This window comes from Rhynchophorus ferrugineus, unplaced genomic scaffold (assembly GCF_030347505.1).
Source record: "Rhynchophorus ferrugineus isolate W39M unplaced genomic scaffold, kcgeb_rfMv2 rfM1, whole genome shotgun sequence".
NCBI lineage: Eukaryota > Metazoa > Arthropoda > Insecta > Coleoptera > Curculionidae > Rhynchophorus > Rhynchophorus ferrugineus.
In genome coordinates this window covers 80,695,927-80,717,272 of record NW_027472580.1, presented here as the reverse complement: position 1 = coordinate 80,717,272, position 21,346 = coordinate 80,695,927, and positions in this window count along the sequence as shown.

Genomic DNA, 21,346 nt, shown 5'->3' with positions numbered 1-21,346 from the left:
TATGATATTAGGAACAGCTCAATATTTTATAGCTGTTAGAAAGGCACATATTTTCCATTAGTATTTCTCCTGAACTCGCCTTGGTTATCTGTTAATGAAAATACAACACAATAGTAGTAGTAAAATAATTTGTCAAGATTGAACTAAGCATATCTAATATAAGATGGAATTAGTTTAAAAAAATGTTTGGGTGATGGTAATCTATTTTTCTTGTCTTCTTTGCGGCCCTAGTCATAAAGTGTATATCCGAGGAAAGAGCCTCAGTGTCGTTCCGGATTGCAAAAATCGAATTGGTTGATGTTGCGCTGATTATCGTTCCGCAGTTACTGGAAGCATTATTTGGTATACTTAAGTAGTGTTCGTGAAAATATATCGCAGTTGAGGCTGTAAGGTAGGGCGTAACTATCTGGTGTAATTTTTGAAATCATAAAATCCTAAACATTAATAATACCAAATTGATTTTTTAAGACTGTGATAAGGCGAATTTGTTTTAAACCAATTTGAATCTAGACAAATGAGTTCCAGCGTAATAACATGATACGCCAACTGGTATTGAAGATATTCAAGATTCGCCAATTCAAGATATAGAAAGATATTTCAAAAACTTACCATCTGCTCTAGTTATAAAATATGAAAGAGCTTAAAATAGAAACTATTTATTTGCTTTAAAGTTATCGTTTTCTATTCAATTTTCACTTTAAAATGTTATTTTATTTTATAGGAAGAAGTAGACTTATTCAACAGCAATAATAACACTGAGGGCTTCTATCTATAACATAACAAATAAACCCCGTATATTGAGGTCCTCTTTTAGACGTCTAATTCCTAATACTATTCAGTTATAATGCAAACAGTTGCCCTGTTTCCCCAAATACACATTCCTTGGCTAGGGATGTAAGGAAGAGGAGGACCAATAAATTACTATCACCATAAGATATTGTCATTTTTTAATTACACGTGATATTACATAGTCTTAGTATAATGTTAATTAGCAAATTCATGTAGTAGTATTATTGTGATAATGCGTCCACGATAGTCAGAATAAACCATGAAAATGTTTTCTACAGAATATCACGTTTTAATAAGACAAACATGACAATTTACCGATGTATAAGTTAAACATTTAAGAACGAGTCAAAACCCCAGATAATACCAGAAGATCATTGTAATAATACCAGAAGAACTGTTATTATACTTCTACTATTATTTGTTTTCTATTTATTTGTGTTATGTTTTTAGCTATTTGTTTTTCTCCTAATATGCTACGGTTTTAAAATTACAAAGTACTTTTTCTACGATAGAACTTTGGACTGAACTAGATTAAATGGCTTTTTACGCTTTTTAATCTTTTGACTAATCCATCATTATCTAGGAGCTGATGAACCTCAATATTGATGTGCTGATTGAAGTTGGTTGTCTTTGGGCATAGTCCTTTATAACGTTATCATCAGTTTCTACATTCAGGTCTTAATGCAGATTGTCGTTACGAAAATACCATGGAGCATCAAAAATTCATCGTAATACCTTGTTTTGGAATATTTGTATAATACTTCTAATGCTTTGTCTGGTACAACTCAGAGTTGAACCTGACAAAGCAGAGTTGAAAGTATTTGTAAAAGGTAAATGGTAAAGTAAGAAAAGTATAGTGACAGTGCTCAATATCTCCCCAATAACAACGTTTTTATTGAATGTAGACTCGAATATTTGATAGCTCACCACAGCGAATACCCAGCACTAGCATTATCAGTAAGTCAATGCTGAAGTTTACTAATGGTTTCATTTTTTAAATGTTTAATCTCATACGTTAGTTGGAATGTTAAATTATCCATCTTAGTTTTATCTTGTTGAGACCTGAAATAATGCAATTCCTTTCTCGCTTTTCTTCTTTCCGATACAAATTCTAAAGTAGCTTTAGGGTAGTTCTTAGCGTTAAGTTTCCTTTTAATTTCTGGATTATTAAGCCACATTGAGTGCTGAATATCCTTAGTTAACTTCACCACCTCAAAATCCCATTCTTCAGTTCGTGTCTGCGTTCCCAAGTTTATTTTATCTTATTCTAAAATTTATAAACGCTTTTCTATTAATTAAATACACATTACTGAGCTTTAATATATTATTCACTCAGTATCAACACAACTTTTTTTCATCGAAATGTTTTTAAAACCTATTTACACGGTAACTGATTCCTACAATATTTATTGAATCGTATATTCATTGAAATTAATAATTTAAATGATATTGATGATTTTGTTGATTGTACAAAAAAAGCGAACGAATTAGATGTGGTTTTAATAAAAATAGATCGTGGAGTGAAAACTAATAACAAGTTTGCGGTTGAATGAAAACAATCACTGAGAGAAAACACTGTGAATGTACGAATTATTGTTATTTTAAAGCTTTATATTACACGCGGTTTTCCGCGAATGTCGATATGAAAAACTTATATTTATATATCTTGTAATCATTAAATATACATGAAAAGGGTCCAATTATGTTTCACCTGCAAATTGTTATTTTTCCTGATTACTATATGATTATATGTGATTTTCTCTAACTCTTTATATATTTATACTTTATACAGACTTGATGAACTAAAATGCTTTTTGTCCTGGAAATGTAAGGGGACCTCTTTGGTAGCTCCCGTAGCGAGAGCTGCTCTTGGAGCATTTTTTTATTTGTGTTAATAACACTGAATCACTTTGCGTCTTGGCTGCTTACAACTAACTACTTCAAATAGACTTTGTCGTATATTAATTGAAGAATCACTGTACTTTATTTAATATATTTACACTATTTACAACCCAGTGAAGCAAGGCTAGCAATCCTTTTTCACATGGTGCGTCTATACTGCATACTTTGAGAGTGTATTATGTGGGTCTACTGTTTCATGGGAGTCTACTGAGTCTTGGGACCGTTGGAAACTCTCAAAGGGTGACAGTGTTCAACGATGCATGTGAGGAGACTGTCGAGTATTCGAAACTCACTTTGGGCGTATTTGTTTGTAATTGAGTGTATGAGCATCACCACCATCATTAATATATACCAGTACTCGAGGAAAGTGTCTACTTTACAACTAATATTCTGCTGAATATCAAATTATTCTGATTTCGAATAATATCGGTCCGCTAATTTTAAATCGGCGCTATGACCTCGATCCACTTTTGACACATTGATCTCTTCTTCATTGATTAAAGGCGAGGAATTCACCTTCACTTTTATTACACGTTTATAACTTAATTGGATTTCTAAGCATTCTTTTTGGTTTCCTTAATTTATAGGCAATATGTCTAAAATCAGATATTGAAAAAGGCATCTCACTAAAGATGATTAATAGACTGGATATATTCAATAATAATAAACACGTTGGCAGGTTGCCAGTTAATAGGATTAATGAATTGAAAGATATTGGTGGTCGAGAATGTTCGAAATACATATTAGCTCTCGTACTGTTTAATGAACTTATATACAGTTTAGAACTATTATATACAGCTACTAAGACACTCAAAAACCAAAAAAGTTAACATTTGTTTAGCTTACCGAGTGAATAGAATGCATCCAATAGCCTGAAAATTTGTCAGTTTACCAACAGTTTGTCTTCTGATGAAAGAAATAGTGGTACCCGCTACTGCACCATAACGAATTCAATATTCAAGCTCTAGAAACCCATTTGAAGATTAGTCCTCAAACCGCCAAAAAGTGTTTTACTGTTTTACTGCGACAATGTTATTTATCAGAAACACATTTGCAAACATTAATCCATATTATGTGACAGGATTTTTTCTTTTAAGTTATTTTTAAATTAAATGTATAGAGGATACATATGAGCCTTCTTTTTCGATACCTTCTCATATAAAATATAGCAAAAATTAATGGGGATTGAATATAACCATTATTATCATGCCATTAACGAAAATGAATTATGAAAATCCCTTGCGAAAAACCATACATGATTAACTGAATGTGAACTTAAAAAAATAGATATTTATGTATATTTATATGTTGTTTCAATAACTATTGTAGAAGATGAGTCCACTTGGAGCAATGGTAAAAAGACCAACTAAAATACAGACTGCTAATGCTTAATTGAAACTTGGGGTTTTGTTTTTCTCGGTAACGATCCAGCATTCTTCCGTCCTTAAGCTCAAGCTATTATTTATTTTCCTAATGTAGACTTTATTCTAGTTCTGTCAAGGAGTCTTTTTTGAGACAAGATTTTTAATCCAATTCCTAGTATTTACGGGCGTTTCCTGTTAAAGTAATACAAAATGAAATTTAGGGATATTCGAATAAGTTAGTACATTTTGCTATTAAATAAACGAGTAAGATTTTAGTGACAATGTAGAATTATTTAGGTGGTGCACTATTGATGCAATATTTTTTTCAAGGTAATTCAAAAGCCCACCTATTATTTAGGTTTCTCCTAAAATATACCAACGATATTATTGAAAGAAACAAGTTTCATTCAGAAAGAGCAAAATCCAGTAAATATGACAGGTATGGTGGGGGTTTCCATTTAGTAATTTGTATATAAGTTTTCAAAGGCTTGCCTTTTCAAAAACTTTGGTGTCATGTAAGTAGTTCCCGTACGTTTTCCTATTAAGAATTAACTCATTTAATACTGTAACGGCCGTAGGTATACAACATTTGACTATAACTCACTACAGAGCGCCACGAGATGTTTGAACTAATTGATTTGCTTTTGACTGCGTATTAGACATTCTTAAGCAGCTACCATACTACTACTTTACTACTTTAAAAGTACATATTACAACTTATATGGAGGTTATAAAATCATTTTAAAAATAATTTATGTTTCACCTGTATATTTATTTGGATTAGAAAGAAATAAAATTAATGTACCTCAGCAAATAACGCTTGCACTAGCAAAACCGTAAACAAAATATTTATTTTTTTTAAATTATTTAATTAATACATTGTTTCCGTCTAACCTACAATTTGTCTTTATCCTAACTTAAATCTAGGCATATAACTAGGAGGACTCATCGGCCCTAACTCAGTCTCTGGTGAAGTAATGTTTATACATATCACTGCTGATTTTTTTAATATATGCACCTCACTACACAACACTACACAAGCTCAGATGGTTTAATTCTTTTGAGTCTGTGTCCTGTTCTGGTGGTTGCAATATTTCAATATTAGTATGAGAATGGAGTCTGTCCTCATGCCCCCTTGCAATTCTCTTGATTTTTTGACTGACTGTGGGTATCTGAAAGTCTCGATGTACATAATCAGTCCTATAGTATTTGGGTGCACCCACAATACATCCCAGGACTTTGTTCTGAAAAATTTGTATTTTGTTAATGTTACTCTTTGCAGAACATCCCCATAATTGAACTCCGCATGTCCATATAGGTTTCAATATTTGTTTATATAATAGCAATTTATTATGTACTGATAATTGTGATTTCCTTCCAATTAGCCAGTACATTTCCCTATATTTCAATTCCAGTTCTTTTCTTTTCTTTTTTATATGTTTATTCCAGCGAAGTTTTGCATCGAGATTCATTCCGAGATATTTAGCGTTGTTGCTATATGGAATGATAGTATTATTTAACGTTATTGGTGCTTGTACGATCTGTATATAGGTGAACTGCACATGTACAGATTTACTTTCATTAATTCTTATTTTCCAAGCTTGTGTCCAATTATTTATACTGTCACTTGCCTGTTGTAATTTTCGTGAGGCTTCTTCACTATTGTCCGCAACTGCTATAATCGCGGTATCATCAGCAAATGTAGCCATCGTGATACTTTCCATTTGTGGTATATCACAAGTGTAAAGTAGATAAAGCATTGGTCCCAGTACACTTCCTTGTGGTACACCTGCTTTAGCTTCTTTTATTGTAGAGTAAGCTTCTTCTTGTTTGACTCTAAACGTTCTGGTTGTAATGTATGATTTTAATAGTTCGGAGTGTTGTTTTGGTAACATCTTCTGTAGTTTATGAACAAAACCTTCATGCCAAACCTCATCGAAGGCTTGTGCTGCATGTAAGAATATAGCTGAGCATACTTTTTGACTTTCGTAGGCTTTTTCAATAACATGTGTTATTCTGTGGACCTGGTCAATTGTTGAGTGTTTGTTAATAAATTATTATTTTCAACAGGAGTTTTTCAAAAACCTTAGATATTATTGGCAGCAGTGATATAGGTCTATAGGATTTTATTTCGTTTGGCGACATCCCAGGTTTTGGGATCATCATAATTTCCGCCATCTTCCAAATGTCTGGGACATGTTTTAATCTAAATGCTGTATTGATCAAGTTGGTAAGCTTTATAATTCCCTTTCTTGATAATTTTTGCAGTAATTCTCCTGTTTTTAAACCGTAGCCTGGTGATTTCCTGGGGTTAATGACAGTTTTAATAACTTCGGTTAACTCTTTCGGCGTGACTAATTCAATCATAGAATTTTCAAATTCCATGTCCGGCAAAAAAAACAAAATATGATTCTGATTTTAAAAAGTCACTAACGCTTGAGAATTATATCCTTGGCTTTAATCAGACAGATTACTTAACAATTAACGATTTCATTTGTCGATTAGTACCGGAAACTAAAATCTATCACCTTACTAAACCAAGAACAGCGTAAACTTTCTTAACAACAAGCTATTTAGTAGCAAATTACACTTCTGCTTCATTGATATGGCTACTGAAAAAAGTCAAGTAGTGTATATAGGTGAACAACCTTTGAAATTGTTCAATAACATTAATTAAAATCTATATTCATTATAAACAATAAGGATACTTTGACTTGTTTATCAAATTAAATAAAGATAATAATAATGTTCTAACGCAAATCATCAGTAACCTTGAATAATTTAGACTGTTTTCGTAGCATATAAACATATTGAATTATTTGGTCACATTTATTAACAATTACGATTTATCGAATTGATAATATGAATATATATTTATTTTTTAACTTAATTCTCTTTTAAAACTTCTCTCATAGTACTATAGTTCATCCAACGATAAACTGTAGCTTATTCTTTCAGTCTTCCATTTCAATTGGACATCCAACCAGTGTCATACATCCAAATAATATTTAGCCTTTTGTTGATAAATCTGATAGGACTAGATTTGGGGCAGTTTAATATTTATAACAAGTCAATTGAAAAGTCCCCGGCCTGACACATAGATGGCGCTACTATAACTATATCCATATGTTCTACGATTAGCCCTAACCGTCCAAAGATCCATATATATATATATATATATATTTGACAGCTGTCGGATCATTAGTTTGTGAATTATAGCATTTTGAGTGAAGCAAGTTTTGTTATTGTGAAGAAATGGATAAAAAGGATTTTCGCTTGTTGATAAAATATTGCTTTTGAAGGAAAAAAATACAGTTGAAGCAAAACTTGGCTTGATGCCGAGTTTTCGGACATTGCCTCAGGAGAATCGAGGATTATTACGCTAAGTTTAGACGTGGTGAAATGAGCACCGAAGAAGGTGAACGCAGTGGAGGCCCAAAATAGGTTGTTACCGAAAAAACATTAAAAAATCCAAAAAATGATTTTGAATGACCGCAAATTGACACTGAATGAAATAGCATACACTCTAAAGATATCAACTGAACGTGTACATCATATAATTCACAAATATTTGGGTATGAGAAAGCTCTGTGTCAAGTGGCTGCCGCGCGAGCCCACTTTTGACAAAAACAACGGGTTGATGATTCGGAGCAGTGTTTCAAGATGATCAAGCGTAATAAACCTCAGGTTTTGCGTCGATATGTGACAATAGATGAAACGTGGCTCCATCATTTCACTCCGAAGTCCAATCGACAGTCATCCGAGTGGACTGCACACGATGAACCCGCTCCAAAGTGTGGGAAAACGCAACAGCCTGGCAAGGTTATGGTGTCTGTACTTTGGAATGCGTATGGAATAATTTTCATTGACTACCTTGAAAAAGGAAGGACCATCAACAGCGACTATTACATAGCTTCATTATACTGTTTGAAGTACAAAATCGCCGAAAAACGGCCGCATTTGAAGAAAAAGAAAGTGCTGCTTCACCAAGACAATGCACCGTGTAAAAATCCATGAATGGGGCTTCGAATTGTTTCCTCATCCACCATATTCTCTAGATCTGGACCCCAGGCACTATTTCCTGTTCTTTGATCTCAAAAGAATGCTTGCTGGAAAGAAATTTTGAATTTGGTGATCGACAAAACTGAGGCTTATTTTGAAGCAAAGGACAAATCGTACTGCAAAAATGGTATCGAAAAGTTGGAGGGTATCAATAATCAGTGTATCACCCTTGAAGGGAGTTATGTTGAATAAAAAAAAAACTAATTTTGCCAAAAAATGTGTTTTACTATGGCAGGCCGGGGACTTTTCAATTGATCTATTATATGCTTCTTGGTTTTTACCCACCGCTATTAATGAGAACTTTTCAAACATGACTATTGTTATTGCCTTCAGTTTAGGTATATTAATGGTCTAGAGTAGATAGTAGGTTCCACAACTCATCTGAGTGTATCATATTTATATATTTTTAGATATTCTTAGATGATACTTAAACCATTGCTTTTTTAGGATAAATTCATGCTGTTCTTCTTTAGTAACCTAATATATTTTAATTTGTCCTAATTTAATTTTTTATGTCTTAATTTCTAGTAGTCTCTATTCAGCGTAGATTTCTGTTTACCAATATAAAATTTTCTGATTTTTCTTTGCACCCTTGGAGGGGAATCATTACGACAGTTCTAATTCTTTTAACTGCCCGTAGAATGATGTTGTCTTTATTTTTCATTATTGAATGTAGAGCCTCTCGTTTCTTGCTTAACAGTTGACAGTTTTCTTATGTTAATTTTTCTAAGGTAGTTGTTTCAAGATATATGTCGTATTGTTCGCTTGCATATTGTTTGAGGTCGGTATGCTTTTGGTAATCATCAGTGGAAGAAAATATACGTGTAGCTAACTCCATTAGCCAATGCATCTGTATAATAAACTCAAACACATAGGATTTATTTATTCTTTAATACGTTCTATAGTTCTATTTATTTTTCTAATTTCTTCCTGTTGCACGTGTGTACAGTTTGTCTGCTTCTACTAGGTATTCGATAAGTAATTTTACGTATTACCCATAATCTTAAATGGATTACATTATAAATATAAATAGAATAAATATAGATAGAATAAATATAGATAGATTTGTGAATGGCTGGACCAGTTCGGCTAATTTCGCTGCCCGAAAAAATTAACTGTTTAAGTTCAGTCCTAAATTTCACCTTTCTGTTTCGAACTGCTCGAACTGTCAACTTTAAATATGCGGATATAAAGTAGGTTAAAGCTATAATCCGTTTTTTCAGGTAGTTCTATCAGGCTAAGGTTATTAAAATCGCTTGATAATTGAATAAGTGAGTTGACAACCTAAAATTAACTTCTTATAGACAATTTAGAATTCATTGCCTTTTTTTTTCTAAGCATATTAAAAAGTGTTTGTGTTTGAAACTCTTTTATATTTCACAAGTGTGGCGGTCGATAGGATTTCGAGGAAGTTATAATGTTGTTCTATTTTAAACTTAATCAACTAACTGGGATCAAATTAATTATCAAGAAAAGAAGACTGTTTGACGCTGAATTCGGACAGTCATATCGCAGCTGAAGTTGCAATGTCATAAAAGGTGTATTGAAGGTGCTCAAATACCATTAGCTATAATCTATTCCAATTAGAAACACTTAAGGCATGTAAAACACCCCTAGACAGTAGATTCTCCATACAAGCATCACAGTTCAGTGTATGAAGTCAACAAAAGTGAACTGATGCTGCTGTAAACTATCTTAGTGTATTGGCATTTGGATAGAAGTTTATTTCAGTTTCGCATTAGTAAACTATTCGAATATAAAGTCACTAAAACTTGGGAAACGATTCCATCAAAATGTTGGTAAGAAAAGTGGCATTCCAGTTTTAAAGGCAAAGTTCAAAGATATTTTTATTAGGACTTTAAGCTATGCAAAAGGGACAACGACAACATTAATCCCTGTTTCTTTGGCAGGTATTTATTATAATTATTATTAATAATATATATATATATATATATATATATATATATATATATATATATATATATATTTTCCTGTATGTCCGAAGACTAAAAGCGAATCTACATCTTTAGGAAAATATGTAATTTTTTAAATGGAGATAAAGCTACCCGAAGGGAAAACGGCCTTTCACGTTAACTCGCTGTAAAATAGATAAGGAATTTTCTCTTTTTTCCAGCGACTGTCAGGGGGTACAATACAAAAAAGCGAGATTACCTGCTAATGATATCTTCTTTCGTTTTAATTTCGAATAATAAAAAAGATAATTGGATCGGGACTTGCTTGTGACTGGTAAACAAAAGACTTTTTGTTGGATATTCAGTTTGTTTTTCTTTGTTTTCAGTAAAAGGTCCCTTACAGGGACACTTGCACAGTTGTAATAATACTTTTGAAGGATCCGAAATTATCGTGGCAGGCTCCCGTACGTGTTCGTTATTTATTCGCTTTTAACTATTGTTAACAAAAGAATGAGTAAGTCAAGGTAAAATTGTTGATAATGGAAAATGTAGTTACTGCAATCTTTTATATTTTTATATTAATTTGTGTTTAGATCAGACATAAGCACTTGCTCTCGAAAAAATTAAATTGTCAGAAGGAAATTATCAGATAATATATAGTTATCAGAACAATCTAGTAGAAGTCAAGAGAGGTATAGGCGCATATGGGGTTGATCAAAATTTGCTAGAATATAACAGTTGAAATTAAAATTATTGGTTGCTTGCATGTATTGTGATCATTTTTCCATATTAAAACACAATATAAATCAAATATAATATTTTGCGTCATTTCGCTATAATATTCCATATATTCGCCTTTAATGTCCATTGCCATAAAACATTGAAACAATAACCAACAATTGGATTACGATGAAGGAGCATCATCATGAATTTCTATTAATGCTTGATGGGCTTTGGCAGCAGATTAGACAACATAAGTAGTCGATGCCTGTTCTGAGACCATTTTGAGGGTTAATTTAAATTAACCATTCTAGAGAGTATTCTAACAAATATTCTAACGACTATTATGCTATCTATAGTTCAAATTATACAATACTAAAACATGATGATTATTTGTGGAAAATTAGAAAACTAATATGATCATGAATTGAACTCTTCATCAGCAAGTTCCTACTAATATCGAATATCGAAAACTATTCGAATATAAAGTCACTAAAACTTGGAAAACGATTCCATTAAAATGTTGGTAAGAAAAGTGGCATTCCAGTTTTACAAGCAAAGTTCAAAGATATTTTATTAGGACTTTGAGCTATAACGACAAAATTAATCCCTGTTTCTTTGGGAGGTATATATTATAATTATTGTTAATTATATATACATACATATATTTATATATATATATATATATATATATATATATATATATAATAAATCTTTTCCTGTATGTCAGAAGTCTAGAAGCAATATATATTTGCCTTTAATGTCAATTGCCATAAAACATTGAAACAATAACCAACAATTGGATTACGACGAAGGAACATCTTCCTGAATTTCTAATAATACTTGATAGGCTTTGGCAGCAAATCAGACAACATAAGTAGTCGATGCCTGTTCTGAGACCATTTTGAGCGTTAATTTAAAGTAACCATTCTAAAGAGTATTCTAACAAATATTCTAACGACTATTATGCTTTCTATAGTTAAAATTATACAATACTAAAACATGATAATTATTTGTGGAAAATTATAAAACTAATATGATCATGAATTGAACTCTTCATCGGCACGTTCCTACTAATATCGAATATCGAAACCTATTCGAATATAAAGTCACTAAAACTTGGAAAACGATTCCATAAAAATGTTGGTAAGAAAAGTGGCATTCCAGTTTTACAAGCAAAGTTCAAAGATATTTTATTAGGACTTTGAGCTATAACGACAAAATTAATCCCTGTTTCTTTGGGAGGTATTTATTATAATTATTGTTAATTATATATACATACTAGCGACCCGATTCGCACGGGTGCAATGCTGATACTAAATTAAATACACTACAGAAAAAATATGAACGTTGTATATAAAAACATAGCGGCCCGCTTCGACTTTGCACGGGCATAAAATATATATGCCTATGTCACTCAATTAAAACATGATTAAAATCGATCCACTATTTTTTGGCTCATTCATTACTGCCATTGGCCTGCACGCATTAAATTTGGAGTAAAACAATTCCTCTTCCCCTATACTTACTATGAAGATTTCCTGCTATCTTTGGAATATCTAAATTCATACAATTTTTATTACATTACACATTTTTAAACGCAAATTTTAAATTTGTAATATCTCCGAAAATATTTGTTTAATTTACATGCTGTAAGGAACCATATTGATCTATATTAATTGCACACTGTATTTAAGGTACTTAATTCGATAAGGATTAATGCCGTATTGCTTAAAATAGCTTCGTAAATAAGCCATTTTCTCACGTAAAAAGTAAACAATAAAAATGGTTAATGTGGGTTATCCCTAAAAGATAAACATATACCATCGCGGAGTTTTTTGTAGACCTTTTTATGGTGTACAATACTGTAGTACATTAATTTGATCTAACTCGTAGGGTTAGGCAGCGTTTTTGCTAATTGCTAAATAAGCCTAAAAAAATAGGTTAATTTACGACATCACGTTAGAAACCTCTAAAATTAGCAATGTTGCTTTAGTATATTATGCATGTATTATACATATAAACCTTCCTCTTGAATCACTCTATCTATTGAAATAAATCGCATCAAAATCCGTTGTGCAGTTTTAAAGATTTAAGTGCACATAAGGATATAGGGACAGAAAAGGACAGAAATATATATATATATATATATATATATATATATATATATATATATAATAAATCTTTTCCTGTATGTCAGAAGTCTAAAAAGAATATATATTCGCCTTTAATGTCCATTGCCATAAAACATTGAAACAATAACCAACAATTGGATTACGACGAAGGAACATCTTCCTGAATTTCTAATAATACTTAATAGGCTTTGGCAGCAAATCAGACAACATAAGTAGTCGATGCCTGTTCTGAGACCATTTTGAGCGTTAATTTAAAGTAACCAAAATATTCTAACGAGTATTATGCTTTCTATAGTTCAAATTATACAATACTAAAAAGTGATAATTATTTGTGGAAAATTATAAAACTAATATGATCATGATTTAAACTCTTCATCAGCAATTTCCTACTAATATCGAATATATAGAGACGGAAACATCATGTAAACTTTACCTAGTTTCTTTAATGATGTGACAGAGATCATTATGTTTTACTGATTGTTTCAATTCTGTCTATTGTTATATTGTTGGCTTATCCATAAGAATATGGTTTATCATTGGATGGAATTTAATATAGTCTTAGAAATTTAGATATTTCATCCGTAAAATTAAATAAAATTTTCTAGTGCTGCGAAAATAAATTTACTTGAACCAGATATCATTCAATAGTCATCGGTGAAGAATGTATATGGTTTCTGGTTCAAAAACAGAATCAACTTTTCATTTGCAAATCTTGCATGAAAGCAGTTTAATTTCTTTAAGTAGATATTGCATATTTCAAAATTAGTGCTAATCCGAAAGAATTCGCATGGTGAATACATCAGACCTATTCAACAAAGTTCTTACAACTGTTTTCACAAACGCCTAAAGCTGGTTGTAATATCTAATTACTAATCTAACCTACAGCGATTAGTGTAAAAATAGTCAAAAATAGGTTTGTGACCACTGGCTAACTCCATACCAATATTGATAGTGCTCATACATACATCTTCCTGAACTTCTTCAAAAATTTTATCTTCAGCTATTTCACCGTATAACTCATTATATTAAAATTATCAGAGCGAATTCGATAATCTTTACAGCACATTTTATTTCACATTATGGTGCAGAGATTTTTATTTGTCATAGTAATACTGCAAAATACATATAGCTCAATTTTGCTGCGCTAATTTTGATGGATGTGTTCAAGATAACGCGCGAGAGTTCAGTGGCGTTTCTGTAATCTGTTTCCTAAGCTAACATGAACTGATACCACCATTGGACAATAAAAATTATCTCAGGCTCAATATAAGAAAACACTCTTTGGATAAAGATGCGCTGAAACAATTATAATATATTTTATGATGTAGGAGTTTTATTTGCGATAGAACAACATTTATCTGCATATTTCCCAAAATGCAAAAAAATTAATTCTATAATAGTAGTTTTATTTATTTTTATAACCTCGTACTTGGTAAACTTGATTTCTAGCTAAGTCCATGCAGCCACAACTACTAATACTACATGTCGATCGATTCTGGTTTGAATACAAAATTAGCTACCGTACCTCTTCAGTTTGAAGTGTTTGTTTTGTTACTCGATACGATTGCTGATTGTATGGCAATATAAATTCTACTTCAAATATTTATACAAAACTTAATAACCTGATTAACATCGAGAAAATTTTGCTACTTATTAATTTATGTCATTATACTATATCTATATAAATACAATATAAACAAAGATTGTGAATTCATTTCGACGAATCTGTGTGTCGTAATTAGCTGTTACATTGCATCGGTAACATTATTAAAAAACTCCGTACACAGAATTTATATCGACAGGCTTATTCACAGAACAACATAGGAATATACCAAGGTAATTACCGATGTTACTAAAGATGTAAACTATCTAAACTATCCGATACAAACATGAGAACTAGTTAAATAAAGAAGGTAAGCCAGAGGGTGGCAACAAACTTAGACGCCTATAGTCATGAAAATATTTAACATTAAGAAGAGCTTAAGAAAGCTTAGGAGATAAACTAATTAATTAGTTAATAGTAATCTATTAAAAGGCACTAGACGATTCAAATCCGACAAAAGTGATTCAGGCGCAAAGCAAGTAAAGCTGGGTGTTTGGAATAACTTAACATGTGGCGACCGAGCTGTTAGAGCAACGTAGAACAATGAATTCAGAATGGTACTCATACTACGGAACTCGGTTTGGATGAAATCCAGCAGGCACAGAAAAGAAAATATTGGCAAATAGTGAAATCGTCAAAAAATGTTCGATAGCTTAGAAATTCATGATTTAGTAATATACTTGAAGAGTGATTCTGATAATGAAGTAACAGTGACTGAATGAAAGTTTTTTGTGGGTTTATGGCCCATTGGTGACAATTACATCATTATAAGAGTGTAAACAATTAAAGATGAGCGTAAAATTAATATAGGACAAGTCATATACTAGATACAGTAGAAAATCATATTATGGGTAGGATTTGTGTGCATAGATATATGTGTAAGTGCAGTGATTAAGTCAAAATTTATAGAGGAAATCAGTAGAATTTTGTAAGAAAACTGGACACTAGAGGTTTCTTTTATTATTTAATTAATATATTGTTTCTAGTCGTTTCCGTCTAACCTACAATTTGTCTTTATGATAACTTAAATCTAGGTATATAACTAGGAAGACCCATCGGTCCTATCTCAGTCTCTGGTGAAATAATGTTTATACATGTCTCTGCGGCATTTTTTAATATATGCACCCACTATAGAACAAAAGATCAGATGGTTTGATTCGTTTGAGTCTGTGTCCTGTTCTGGTGGTATCCAATAGTTACAATATTTCAATATTCGTATGAGAATGTAGTCTTTCCTCATGCCCCCTTGCAATTCTCTTGATTTCTTGACTGACTGTATCTGAAGGTCTCGATGTATGTAATCAGTCCTATAGTAATTGGGTGTACCCACAATACCTCTCAGGACTTTCTTCTGAAAAATTTGTATTTGATTTATGTTACTCTTTGCAGAACATCCCCATAACTAGGTTTTTGTATTTGCTTACATAATAGCAATTTATTATGTACTGCTATTGTGATTTTCTTCCAATTAGCCAGTACATTTTTCTATATTTCAATTCCAGTTCTTTTCTTTTCTTCTTTGTATATTCCTTCCTGCGAAGGTTTGCATCGAAATTCATTCCAAGATATTTAGCGTTGTTGTTATATGGAATGATAGTGTTATTTAATGTTATTGGTGCTTGTACTGTCTGTTTATAGGTAAACTGCACATGTACAGATTTACATTCATTAATTCTTATTTTCCAAGCTTGTGTCCAATTATTTATATTGTCACTTGCCTGTTGTAATTTTCGTGACTATTATCTACTTTTTCACTATTATCTCCGACAGCTATAATCGCAGTATCATCAGCAAATTTAGCCATCGTGATATTTTCCATTTGTGGTATATCACAAGTGTAGAGTAGATAAAGCATTGGTCCCAGTACACTTCCTTGTGGTACACCTGCTTTAGCTCAATTTATTGTAGAGTAAGCTTCTTCTTGTTTAACTCTGAACATACTGGTTGTAATGTATGATTTTAATAGTTCGGTGTGTTCTTTTGGTAGTATTTTCTATAGTTTATGAACAAGGCTTTCATGCCAAACCTTATCGAAGGCTTGTGCTACATCTAAAAATATAGCTGAGCATAATTTTTTACTTTCGTAGGCTTTTTCAATAACATCTGTTATTATGTGGACCTGGTCAATTGTTGAGTGTTTGTTAATAAACCCAAACTGGTGTATTGGTATTAGGTCTTTTCTCACTATAATCGGTTTTATTCTTTTCAACAGGAGTTTTTCAAAAACCTTAGATATTACTCTCAGCAGTGATAGGCTCTATAGGCTATTATTTCATTTGGTGACTTTCAAGGTTTTGGGATCATTATAATTTCCACCATCTTCCAAATGTCTGGGATGTGTTAATCTAACTGCTGTATTGATCAAGTTGATGAGTTTTATAATTCCTTTTATAATTTATATAATTAATTATATAATTTTTGCAGTAATTCTCCTGTTATTTAATTGTAGCCTGGCGATTTTCTGGTGTTAATGTCAGTTTTAATAACTTTGGTTAGCTCTTTCGGCGTGACTAATTCAATCATCGAATTTTTAGCTTCTATGTCCAGACAATTATGTTCAATATTAGCTTCGTATGGTTTGAAAGTTTTTTCTAGATACTCAGCAAATGCTTCTGCTTTTTGGTGATTGCCACGTCCCCAATTCCCACATTGGTCTCTTATAGGAGGACTGTGTAGACATGAGCGCTTTAAATATTTTATGGCTTTCTAGAGTGAGTAATCAGTTTTTTTTTGGTTTTGTTTTTAATTTCCAGTATTTCTCTTTTCAATCTTCGGGTTATATTGTTTAAACGATTTTTATATTCAGGTGTTCTGTTTTGTAGCCACTTTTTTCGTAATTTACGTTTTTCAGCTACCATTTCTTTCATTTTGGATAATTAATTCCTTTAGTTTTAGTCTTAACTTCTGGATTATTATTCCAAGCGGCTTGTTGAATATCAACTACGAATTTCTCTGCTTCACAATTTAATTGTTCAGTTGTCTTGAAGGGTACATTTGGTTGAATTCGTTTGTTCAATACTTCAGCAAATCCTTTCCAGTCTATTCTCTTGTTTGTTAACGTTGGATTTCTTTCTTGTCTTATTATATTTTCACCCAACGTCAGAATCAATGGCGTATGATCTCACCTTAGCTCAAAATTTTTTTCGCCCTTTATATAGTTGTATGTTATATTTCTTACTATGAAGAAATCTATCAGGTCTGGCGGTTTTCTCTTGATCAGTCGGCCAATAAGTTGATTTTCCAGTTGACATGTGACTACATATTAGTTCAGCAACTGCTTTATGCAGTTCATTACCCTTAGTTGGTGACATTCTGGATCACCATCTAGTATTTTTTGCATTGAAATCACCTCCAATTATAAATTTTTCTCCCAGGCTTCTTAGGATATTCAAATAATTTTCCTTTTTTAGAATATATCTTGGAGGACAATAAATTGCGGCTATTGTAACCTTGTATCTGCTTGATTTAATAGATACTGCTGTTACCTAATTTTCTGCTGTACTGAGCCCGGGTTCTTGATGGTAGGAAATGTTCTTTTTTATTATTATTGCACTTCCTCCTCTTGCACTTGACACTAGTGGTAAGAGAGGAAAATAAGAAGAGTTACATATGAAAATGGCTTGACTAGAAAACGTGACATAGAAACTATAAAAAAATTACTTGGATATAAAATTATTATTTAAGTAGATTAGGCTCCCAGGGGATATCACTATAAAGAAAAACGCATTGAGAGCTTTATTTCATATGTGATGTGGAAAATAATTTAATATAAATATAATAAAAGAACACTAATCTACGAACAGTGGTTGTCCAATTAACTCTAATTCAAATCCTTCAGTAACATTTATATTAGAAAAATACGTTATATTTGATAACATATACATATTTGATACATTATATATTTTTGCTTCATTACTTTATTTGCATTATAATTTTGTTACTTCAATACCAAAGTAAAAAAAGGCAAAGTTGCGACAACATTGTGACGTCATAAAATTTGATCACGTGAGGTCACTGTTATTTAGAACGCACTATAAAAGCTATATAGAGTTCATAGTGCTATATAAGGTTGAAAATGCATTATAGTATCTCGAAATCGATATAAAAATAGGCCTTTTATAAAAATCTAATTTTGGAATATTTTGGTGTTCAAATGAAACTTAAACAAAATTCCTGGCAATTCTGATTGGCACCCTAGATAAAATATCGCAAACCGAAAATGCAGAATAAAAAATATTTGATAGCGATTGAAATTCAATTAAACGGAATCATACAGGCCTAATAATTGGGGTAAAACCGCACACATAGCAAAAATTTTATTTCCCGCGTACATATAGGAATAAATATGAAAAGCGTTGAGCATTATAGGGTTTTAAAAATAACAATAATAACAAAATTACGGCTCAATTTTCTGGAAGCGTTCGCGTTTCGTGTAGTTTATTAGTGACTGTTTTTATCCGACCGCAAGTTTATAATTAGTTTATGGGATCGATGTATTTTTATCAGAAATAAAAGTGATCTAATTTATTCCTTTACAATTTTTGTGTTTAACTAACAAACTTATAAACATAACAATTTCTTATTTTATGAATGAGAAATATCAAAAGTTCATGTCTATAATAGAAATATAGAATGGGATTTTAAATAGACATATCCATAACCACGTTTTGCGCGTCCAAATGAATAGACGGTCGGAGGAAATAGGATTAGAAATTTCTTTTCTTTCATTCAGTTTAAAAAGTTTAAAAATAATGAAATATTTTTGTTTTTTTTTTGGGGTATAATTGTAGGAAAATTTGTTGATTGGACGCTATTTTGTTAATTAAGGTAAATATTATTTATGAGTGTTATTTTCCAGGATATGAAGGTCCAAATAAAATAAATTATTTTCCAAAGGATTCTGCTCCAGTGCAGAATCAGTTATTAAAAGTCGTTATTTACTCTATCATTGACAAACTTCAGGAAATCTCTTATGATCTCCTAGATGAAGTTTTCTAATAGGAAGGTTTATTCTTTCTCGTTAATTCGACTAGATGATCATGGACCTAAATGTGGAATAGCATTGCTTAATGAAGATGCAATTCCTAATTGTAATTTTAAAATTAGGCTTTTCAATGAAATCTACATCGATTAATATAATACATAATATGTGTATATTCACAGATCATTTCCCTTAACATGTCGGAAATGAAAATGTGGCTACAACTTAAAGATTAGGTTCATCAGACATCCACCTCAAGGCTTAGCCCAAATTAGAATCTTCTAAAATATTTAGAAGTAAGTACAGGTATTACATACTTTCAAGCAAAGCAAAACTGAAAATTATAACGGATGTTTCTGCACAAATGCTTTTGAAACAGAGCAACACCGAAAAAAGAAAGTACTACCACATATACAGGTAATGTAGCAATAAAAAACTATTATATATATTTTTATGAACCTGCTATTGTGTTATATTATTTAAATGTTAATTAGCGATACCAGGAACCTAATTATATTCGTTTGTGTGAAAAGCTGTTTCTAGATTTTTTAGTTATTGCAAAAGAATATATATATATATAATGAAAATTCTCAGTTAGCTGACAATATAGCAAATGGCGATATTTTTCAAAATGACTAATTGTGCACAACATCTGAGCAAAGGCTATGTAATACGAAAATTAATAACTATTTGTTACTTATTCTGGTTGATATGTTAAAAATGGAATATTCTGAATGGCTACATATAATATGATTAACTAAGTATCTACAAGATATATAAAAATATTTCAAAAATTTTTATAAAACATTTTATTAAAATGTTATTTTTTAATATCCCCTTGCAGTAAACGCAGAATCAGGAAGTTCGGACGAACAAAGCTTGATTACAACTTTATACAGGCATTGTATGTCACTCCATTTTGTGTAGATAAGTTATGAAATGTTATATAAAGACAAGAACATCTAACTTACATTAAAATCCTCTTTTATTCCAATGAAAAAATTAGCGGCTTGTTGAAAGGCGATACAGAATGACATTGAGGGTTTAACTTTATCCCAAATAGCCCAAATCTCTTTCTCTAGACGTCTCAGTCATTACACTACAGACTCTAGTCATAAAACACTGCTTAGTTCCTTCGACTGTGCCCGTAACTACGACTACGAACCCTGAGCTTTCGAAAGAGCATTGTCTCGTCTGGACAACTTATTGCTGCTGTAAAATTAATTCCGAGTATCGCCTGCGCCTTGGTCCGCCAGTTTGCCGTTGTTTATATAATGAGTAACACTCTTACTACCCAAATTTCCCTGGTATACCCTATATGGAACGGTTTCCCAAATTTTAGTATACAGATGATAAATTAAACTACTGCAGTCTGATTTTGGTGGTCGGACCTGAACTGTAAGCTTAAGTCCAAATTGTGTTAGTTCCCAGCAACTTCAGTCCGAATTTAGTGACGTTACACCCTAAATTCTTAAAACGAACTAGGGGTGTTTTTCAAAATTTGAATGTTTCTAAATTGGAATAATCTATAGTTACGTGGCCTTTGAGATCTTCAGTCTACCTTTTGTGTCTTTACAACTCCAATTGTCATACTTTTACGTCAAATTGTCTTCTTTTCTTAATTAAATTGATAATTGGTTGATTGATTGAATATAAAAGAGAACAGCCTTAAAGTACCTTTAGAATCTTAACGACTATGCCAGTTATGAACTGTGAATGTGTTTAAAACACAAAAACTTCTAATATTAATTTAAAATACTATGTAATATACGTATCACGCCTTAGAAATGAGAACAGTTTCAAAGTTCAAATATATTTGTATGCATGTTATATTAACTAATCAATTAATTATTCAAAAATTTTCAAAAAAGGATCAA